General features: G+C 40.1%; 1 pseudogene; it reads right to left on the bottom strand.

Annotated features, from left to right (window-relative positions):
* Window positions 1-3,129: 3,129 nt before the first annotated feature.
* LOC129086823 (proteasome subunit alpha type-6-like) lies at window positions 3,130-3,889 on the bottom strand (annotated as a pseudogene).
* Window positions 3,890-10,117: the final 6,228 nt, after the last annotated feature.

Here is a 10,117-nt window from a genome sequence, read left to right on the forward strand (position 1 = left end):
AGGGACCAAAGAAATCTTATCTCAGGGAAGATGTGTCTGCTCCTGCCTCAAAGCTAACGCTTCCCTCATGATCCTGATTTCACTCCCCACATAACTGACTTCATCAGCCTCTTCCTTTCTTCTGATGTTACCCCTGCAACACATGAACATAATGGAGTCTTCCCCCAGCTGTTTAAAAACAAAGGCAGGCAAAACAAACCCTTAACCTTCTATTCCACCAGATTCCATTTTATAGTGCTCTTTTCATCCCCATGAAGCTTTATTTAAAAAAAAAAAAAAAAAGAATTGTTTTAAAGAGGTTAAACATTCACAACATTTTCTTTAAAAATCAATATTAAGAAAGCACTCAATGAAAAATGTCATTTTCATATCCCAGTCCTCTTCCCAGAGGCTACTTTCCTTATCATTTTCTTACATGCATAGAGTTATATCTATGTGATATCCTTTCTATGCTTTATACTTGTTGTTTTCACATAGTGAGAATCATTCCATACAGCATACATAGATCTGTCTTAGTTTTTTAACATCCTCCAGTGTACTCCAAAGTATAACAGACATATCAAATTTGTTTGACAGTTCTTCTATTGACAGACGACAGATGTTTGGGTCTATCTTATACTATTTCAAAAATACCTATCTTATACATATGTCATTTTGTATATAAATATTTCTGTAAAATAAATTCCTAGAATTGGAATTATGAGATCAAATTGTGTGCACATTGAGAATTTTAATTGATATTGCCCATTAGAGAAAATACTTCAATGTACATTATATCCCATTGCCACCAGCAATAAATAGGAGTGACTTTTTACTAAGGCACTTATCAACACATTGTTAGCCGCCTTTTTTTTTATCTTTCTCAATCTAAGTGAAAATGATATTTTAGTGTAGTTTTAATTTCATTTTCTCTTACAATTAGTGAAAATGTATTTTTTATATGTTTAAGAACATTTTGTATTTTATTTTCTATGAACTGTCTTTTTATATCTTTTACTCATTTTTATATGTAATTGCTCTTTTTCTTATTGATTTGTGGAAGCTCTTTATATACAAGTTCTTTCTATGATAAGTTGCTTATTTTTTCTAACCTGTTGCTTATGTTTTGATTGTCCTTATTATTGTTTTTGTAATGTAATTTTTATTGTGGTAAAATAGATATAACATGAAATTTACTATGTTAACAATTTGTAAGCCTACAGTTCAGTGGCTTTGTGGGTATTCACACTGTTGTGCAATGACCACCACCAAGTTTCTCCAGAACTTTGCATCTTCCCAAACTAGAACTCCATTAAACAGTAACTCCCCACTACCCAATGTATCCGCTTTTTCTTTAGAATTTTTTGAGTTTTACATAATACATAGAAAAGTTTTCTCTTTTCCCAGATTTTTTTTTTAATTCTACATATTTTTTCTTTTGGTCAGTGCTTCTCAGCACTAGCTGCATTTTAATCACCAGGGAAGGAGGCTTTTATAAAATACCAGCACCTCCATTATATCCAGAGATTCTGACTTAAGTAGGCAATTCTTAAATAAATTTCCCAGGTGATTCTAAAGCCTAGCCAGCATTGAGAACCACTGTTTTTGCATGTTTAATATTTCCTCTTTTATATTTAAGCTTTTGATTCATCTGGAATTTGTACTAAGGTAAAGTATGATATGAAAATCAACCCAATTTTTTCCCAGATGGCTATTTAATTATTTCAATACATTGTAATAAATGTAAACTACCAAAACTAACTTTAGAAGAGAGAAAAACTCCTGCTCCCACAACTTAATATCTGAGTGATTTGGAGCAAGTTATTTAAACTCCCTACGCCTGTTTTTCCGTCTGTAAAATAAGGAAAATAATAATACCTCATAAAGTTATTTTGAGGATTAAAAAGTTCATAAATGTAAAGTACCTAGAACAGTACCGGAGCCTTAGTAAAATACCATATTAATATTTGTTCCTATATTTGTGATTACCTGTTTTGGCCCAGCAAATGAACATGCACAGAGCCCACCCAGCTATGATAGAATGTTGTATAATCATTACTTTAAAAGAGTTTAGTTAAAGTGAAAAGAGATATACAATTAATTCATCTAGATATGAAAGTGTATACATTAAACAAATACTGTAAAAATACATTAAAATGTTAGCAATGGTAATATTTGAGTGAAGGGAATTCATGAATTCTTTTTCTTTTCACTCGCAACCTTTTCTATATTCCTCAAACTGCTTGCAATAAACAGGTATTGCTTATATTTAGGGGGGAACAAAGATGTTTAAAAATTGCTAAGTAACCCTGGCTGGTTTGACTCAGTGACTGAGCTCCAGCCTGCAAACCAAAGTGTTGCTGGTTCAATTCTCAGTCAGGGCACATGCCGGGGTTGCAGGCCAGGTCCCCAGCAGGTGAGGTGGGGCACGTGAAATGCAACCACACATCGATGTTTCTCTCCCTCTCTTCTCCTCTCTAAAAAATAAATAAATAAATAAATACCTTTTAATTGCTAAGTAAAGTCTGTTGATCTGGATCCCACCCCTCAGCACATATGTTGCCCTCCCCAGCACGGTCCCAAGAGCTGTTCTCTATGTGGCATCCCTGTCATGGAGAGCTTTCTGGGGCGTGCTGGCCCAGCATCAGGGCTCTGCCTCCAGGCTGGTGTGCAGGACATTTTCTGGGTCACTCTAATCCAGCTAATTGTCCTTGCAGCCAGCCTGCATTGTGCTATCACTGTATCAACCGGCTCATTAAAGACCTTATTAAAAGCCTTGCAAAAGTCTCTATTTGTTCAGTCAACAAATATGGGTTGAGTCTCTATTATGCTCCAGACTTTGTGTCTTTCATGTCTCCTTAATAGATGACTCAGAAACAACATTAAGAAAAGAAAAAAGTCAGGCTGACATACTTTGTTTTTAAACATCTGAGGCTAAATTCTAATGACTACTGCTTTCCCAAAAGTCTCCCAAACTTTACTATTATTATTTTTCCCCAAAAAAGCACTGTTTCTATTTATATAAAGTCTTAACCACTTCAGCAGCAGGAGGAGTGGGAGAGGTTCCTTTTTCAGTCCAGGAGCCTCCATAATGTCGGTCCATTGTTACCAAACAGGCAAGTAGGCAAGTGGCATCATGGATTTGGTGAACTAACAACAATGTTGAGTCTCTCTCTGCCAGAGCAGCAGGTAGGCGTCAATCTCTGCTTCTGTAAGAATCCTGAATTTAGGATTTTCAACCATAACTACTCCAACTTCTACTTCTGAAGGTTTGAAATCAGCTGATAGAACAGCAGATAGGCAGGTAATCCCAGTTTCCATTGTCCAAACGTCCCATTAAATTTCTCCTTCACTTTTTTTTTTTCATGGAAACTGATTCACTTGGTTTGTTTAACTCTCACTGCAGTGGCTTTAAACCCACAGTAGAAACCGGCAGGAACACACCTGTACACCTGAGGGCCTTGTTTTCCATCTATATCAATTAAAATCATACAGCCACCAAGAGGCCACATTTCAGCCTCATTCTGCATGTGGACCTGAGAAATATCAGCAATTTATTTTCACACAGTGTGTCCACAGGACTCTCATAGCCCTACTTCTATTTCCAATTAGCTCCCCTACAGCGGGTGCCCTCTGCCCCTGGGGTCTGCAGTCCGCTGTCATTCGTGTCACCACGCAGCCAATGTTCTCGGTTATCTTCAGTAAATGAGTCACTGCGCTGGAATCCAGTAATTCGTCAGGTGGTTTCTTCTGTGTGACAATTAGTGCACATTTTTTCCCTCTGACAGCTTATTAATGTAAGGCCACCCTGGCTAATAGCCTTACAAGTATATTCTACTTGGTAGAGCCAGCCCTTGGATGATAAAATGGTACTGTGGCCGTCCAATCCAGCACGAGAACCACGAGACATGCTGATGCACGTCTCTGGGCCTTATAGCTCTCGCACCAGACTTATTATTATTATTATTATTATTATTATTTTAAATAATCTAGTCTAGAACTTGTCTGGGACCAAAGCCAAACTCAGCCAGTGGTATTTGAATATGTTCTTCTCCCTCTGAGCATTCAAGTGACTTTTATTCAGCTCTCTTCTTCCAGTCCTTCTGTCGCTGCCCTAAAATGACACCATTGGGAGCAGTCCTCTATTCTGAAAACCCTCTAGGACCTGGGCTATAATTTCTTTGTACCTGGAATCTAGAACTCAATGAAAGCAGAAAAACAGTCTTCCTGTCTTGGCTCCAGACATTTTCCCGTCTTGGCTCCAGACATTTTTTTAAAAAAATCTCTCCAAATTCATTCAAATTCTTTACCCACATAAACTTCCAAATACCATCGAATATGTTTGTTTTTAATATAAAATCTGAGGATAAAAGCAGATCTGTTCTTTCCTCTTCCATAAAAGACTTCTATAAACTGGCAGGTGATAAATCAATAGTTCAAAGAGCTGAATTGTGATTACTTAAATGAATGAGTACTCTATAGTGACACAGAATAGGCCTACATAATACAAAATACATATGCTAGGTACCAACTATATGAAAATACTTTCCACTTTGGAATTTAGAAGGTAATTAAATATATGATCCAAAGTTCTTTGTAAAAGTGGTCCAGAGACATTTAAAATAATATTGTCTTTAGAATGGTATCTTAGCGTAGCAAGCAGAAGATTTTTCCAGAGGTCATGATTTGTGGCAGCATCTATTTTACATATATAACTCAGAACTTCTGCAAGTGTAGAGAGCAAGAGTTACCTAAACAATTGGTTTTAGGTGTTTGATCTCTGACAGCGCCTCCACCTGGAGTACACCTCAGAATGGTCTGGAAAACTTGTTCAAATGCTGATTGCAGGTCTCCATTCCAAGCTTTCTGACTCAGCAGGTCTGGGATGCAAAAAACCTAAAAGCTAAGAAAAAGAAAGAAAAGGGTGAGGGACACTCTTGTTGGAGTGCCTGACGCTTCCATCACTAGGTACAGGGAGAGAAAGCGGGGAAAGTATGGGAGTAACAGCTAGCCTTTGTGAGCGGCTCCATTGTGCTCTGTCCTCATGTGCATCGATTCATCTAAGCTTCCCTCAGCCTGAGGAAATGTGTATTCTCATCAGCATCACCACTATCATCATCTTCTTTCAACAGATGTGGAAACTGATGCACACACTAGTCATTGGAAAAGCCCAGATCTGGACCTGAAAGTTTCAACTTCATGTTAGCACGCTCAACCTCACATGAAGAATCTTCCTGATAAATGTGGGTCTTTACCATCTGTCATGAGGCTGGAGGCCCTGACCGCATGAGCAAAAACCCTCCTAGGCTTTTGGGACTTCTTGGCAAACTGAAGAAAAGACCATACAATCAAGAAACATTTATTATAGGCCATGTTGCCACTGGCATTTTACATACATCGTAGCTATTACCCATGCCCTTCAAAGTAGATTTTTATCATTTTCCCCATGTCACAGCCATTGCAAAAATTAAAAGAACATACCTAAAGTGAGCACTGAATAAATGTAAATTCATTTCAGTATTCCTCCTTCTATAGATGTCATTGCCGCCTCTGGCTATGTTCCCAACAAGATTGAGGCAGCAAACAGTGGTTTTATGTCTTTATTTCAGGTACTTGCTGGGTTCCTAGGTTGTACTAGGGACCAACACTCATTTATGGCTGTGGCTTCAAATCTGAGCTTCCGGGTGTTCCCCCAACACACACACCTGGGATCTGCTGATGATAGTGTGGGGTTAGGGGGTGTAGCAGGCAGAGAAGGAAGTGAGCTTCAAAGAGCAATTTCTTTTGAAGAGAGTTTCATGACTTTTTTGTTTGCTTTATTTTTAATTTGAAAACCACTGACTTGTAGCACTGTTTTTATGAGGGAAAATGTGGTTCAAGTTCCAGACCACACATCTAGGACACAATCTGTTCCTACTGCAGGTAACAGAATGACATAATCAATAAGCCAGTGTCAAAATGTTGCAAGAGGCAATGAACAAGAACCTGATCCCTCAACCCAGACATCAAAAGCATTCCAAGCTCAAGGTAGCTCATGTGATGGCTCCTTCTGTCCTCTTTCACCTAAACACATCTATTTATTCAACAATGATTCAATGACTTATCCAGCCCCTGCTATGAGCCAGCAGCAGAAACCAGCATTGGAAATACCGAGATGAATAAGTCCCACGCCCAACCCACCAGCAGCATTTAATCTGCTGGGAGGGATGAATGGCAAAGCTATTGAGCTCTCTTAAGTGGGGTAGGAGTGCAAGAAGAGAGAGGAAGGCTCTGAGGGGAACAGTCAAGCTTCATGAGAAAGGTAATGCTGGATTGAGACTGAAAAGGTGAGTGTTAGGAGTGGGGTGATTCTAAAGCATGGAGCACAGCATGGAAAGGCAGAGAAGGCACAGGTGCTGCACAGGTCCACTGGGCACCGGCCGCCCTAAGTTCTCCAGACTGAGAGGGCCAGGCCCACCGTCCCCTAAATTGACAAACTGTGATAGCAGGTCTTTAATAAGAGTGGCTACTGATTGGATGGGTATACACCTGACCCAAAGGCTCAGGCTAGCTAGAGTATCCAATGAAGCATGCAATACAGGTTATATTAAATAATTCAGCCAATCACCATGGTTCCCTCTAGAAGTTACACAGGAAAAGAGCAGAGTCAAGTTCAGAGAAGCAAGGATACCAGACTAGATTAAGCTCTATAAATTAAAGTTGCCTCTGGCCCAATCTAAACTTCAAGTTCTCTTTCAAGTCTGTTTTGCATAACAAATCATCCTCAAACCTAGTGACTTATCAAAATAATAACCATTTTATCTCTCACAGTTTTCATGAGTCAGGAATTTGAGAAAGGCTCAGCCAGGCAGCTGTGGCTCAGTCTCTCAGGCAGTTGTAGTCAGGTCAAGAAGAGCAGCAAGGAGCCACCTCTTTATGCCTCCTTAGAACTTCTCCAAGGTTTTTCTCCCCATGAGCTAGTTTGGGCTTCCTCACAGCATGGTGGCTCCAGGGCAGTGAGGATGCTTATATGGCAGCTGAAGGCATCAAGAGGAAGAGTTCTAGCAAGCACTGGGGATGCTGCATCTCCTTTCTTGACCTAAGCTGGGAAGTCATACAGCATCATTCCCACATACTCCCTTGTTTGAACTAGTCACAGAAACCCAACTAGTTTTCAAGCCCACCACCTAATGGAAGGAATGTAGAAAAAAGTTGTGGGCATATTTTAGAATTTCCACATAGTCTCAGCTCAGACTTACAATGACACTTAATTTTCCTAAGGATTTAGATTAAGGTTGAAGTTGCCTCTGGTCCTTGATGTTGGACAAGCTACAGTTTGCTCAGCAGGGCTAAACTGTAATGCAGGAGGTGAGCACAGGGAAAGATAAGTCTGAAGAAGTAGGGATGGTCTTTCATGTCACACTAGGGGGCTCGACTTTTTTTCTATAGTGTCTACTCTTCCTTTCAGGACAAGTGAGGACAGGTATAGGTGACTGCCAAAAGTAGATGGCCTCTAGGGCAGAGACTGGAATCTGGTGGTCCACAGAAGGAGGCACCCCATAAAATATTCCTTAGACTGAGAAGTTCCTTACAAAAAATCAGTGTTTCTGGCTTTTCTTGAAAAATTAGAAAGTCTGGTCACAGTGGACTCTCATTCTTGCACAGACACAAAGCAGAGAAGAGAATAACAGCTGTCTTCTTTAAATGAGGTGTGTGTTCTCCAATTCGCCAGAGTCTCCGCTATTCCCTATTGCATCACAATTGTCTTGGCTCATTATTTATGTTATCTTCCCAATAAATTTTTGAGTTTGTGACCACTAATCTCAGGCTTCTCATGGATAAGAGCTTGTGTGAACTAAGGCTGACAACCCCTCTCTCATTTCTTTTCTTTTTTTATGCTCATCCAAGGACATTTCTTCATTGCTTTTAGAGAGAGAGGGAGGAAGGGAGAGGGGGGAGAGAGAGGGAGAGAGACATTGAAGTGAGAGAGAAGCATCGGTTGGTTGGCTTCTTGTACACACCCCAGCTGAGGATCAAACCTGCAACTTGGGTATGTGCCCCAACCAGGACGTGGACCTGGGACCATTCAGTCTATGGAATGACACTTCAACCAACTGAGCCATACTGGACAGAGCCCCCCCCCCCTCATTTTAACAATTGGTCATTCAAAGTATAATTTGTCTCAACTTTATATAGTAAACACTATATGCAGGCATGTGTTTTAACTGTTTTTAAAGAGAAGCCTTGTTTCTCTTGTTGAAGACATCTCTGAGCTTATTTCCCTTGCTGATCTGGACTTGATCCACTTGTTCAGAGCACGTACAAACAATTGTGCACCCTGTGAAGTGTAAATCAGGTACAGTAAGTCTTCATTTAATGTTGTGGATAAGTTCTGCAACTTTAAGCAAAAGGACATATAACAAAACCCAAAATGATGTATAACAAAACCAATTTTACCATTTTTTATAATTGATATAAACAAGAGTTAAGTTCCTGTAGTATTTCATCAATGTTACAACAAAGTGATGCTAAATAAACAGTGTTACATAAGGGCCTGCTGTACAAGGGGACTTTCCTGGAGGAGAGTTTACCTCAGCTGCCCTTGGGAGTCGGCATCCTGGCCTGATGGTTGGGCTCTTAGTCCTCAGTTGATTTCAGCCAATCAGAACATGGAAAAGCCCAGTTTAGGTGCAAATCACTGAGTGATGTGTGTTCTCACCTCACAGGAAGTACAACAGCTTGTCATATTCTTTTTTCAACTCTACAAATTCCACCCTTTCTTCAAGCCCCAAGTCCAGTCCCAACTCCTTCAGAAAGCCTTCCCAGATTACTCTAGTTGTGCCAAGGCTTACTACCTAGGACAGCCTGTAGAGCCTGCTTTATGCCTGTGTTTCTAAGTCCCTCCATCTTAGCTCCTTTATCACTACATTCATCTTTTACCAGACTCCTTTTTGGCCCATAGCTAGCCTGGACTTGGCCCCAGTAGGGCTGCAACTCTCATTTACCTAGAAACCTGATGCCCTGCTAAAGCCTCTCTGGCTGGTCAGCTCTCCAAAGCCTGCTCCTCCCTATGAGGTATCTCCAGGGCTGGTGCTGCACCCCTCCCCACTCTTATTCCATAATGCCTATTCTTGTGTCGACCAAAGACACTGAAGCCAATGAGAGGGTGAGAAAATGAAAAGATCAAACAGAAAAGACTCTTGGGAAGCAGACAAAGAAATGACCAGAGGAAACTCCAGCTGGGAGCTAGCTGACATGGATCGCTGGTGGTGACTTCACTGAGAATTAAAAATAAACCACTGGAGACATGTGAACATAAGAGTGTCTACCACTGGTCCATATGTATTTTTCTGTTCATATTGTATCTTTGCATTTGAGAAGAACTTTCTAAAAAGAAGAGATCAACATGAGAAGGAAGGCAGTCTGAGGATACAAGTAGGGCCAGTACCACTGTGAAGAATAAAGACAAGAACAAGATATCGAGGTGTCTCAGAAATGTTCATAAAAGAAAATCAAAGCAATAGAGAAGGAGAGAGACTGGATTCTTTTTGTTGGATGGTAACTGTCAATAGCCAGTTGTGTGTGGTGTGGCATGACCCCCACCTTTAAAAATGAAACACAATTATAATTTTGGTTGTATAGAAGGTGCAGTAATAAGAGAGCATGAAACAGAAAATTTCATGCTTGAATAAAAGTACTTGGATGATCTAATTGCTGCAAGAAATGATCGATATTTGATTCGGCTATCTAGTATATAATAAGCATTCAATAATATCATAGGCATGTTGAGATTATACAGACCAGATGCTCATGAGATCAGATTAGATAATATCCAATGTGATGGTTAAATGCTGCCATCTGTTTATCATCACACATTTGTGCAGTAGGTGACTTCCTGATACTTACTAAAGGCCTACTCTGAGCCAGGCGCTGGGGATGCAGTGATGAGTAAAAAAGACACAGACTCAGACTTCATGGTAATCATAGTCTAGGATGAGTTATTCTCAACTGGAGGCAGTGACATCCATATCACCAGGGGACATTTAGACATAGGGGGCACTCTTGGTTGCACATTGACAGAAGACCCTACTGGCATTTAGCTGTCAGGGACCAGGGATGCTAAACATTCTACACTGTACAAAACCTGACTATTGGCCAA

Source organism: Pteronotus mesoamericanus, unplaced genomic scaffold, assembly GCF_021234165.1.
Source record: "Pteronotus mesoamericanus isolate MK-2021 breed Mesoamerican mustached bat unplaced genomic scaffold, CSHL_Meso_final scaffold_45, whole genome shotgun sequence".
Lineage (NCBI taxonomy): Eukaryota > Metazoa > Chordata > Mammalia > Chiroptera > Mormoopidae > Pteronotus > Pteronotus mesoamericanus.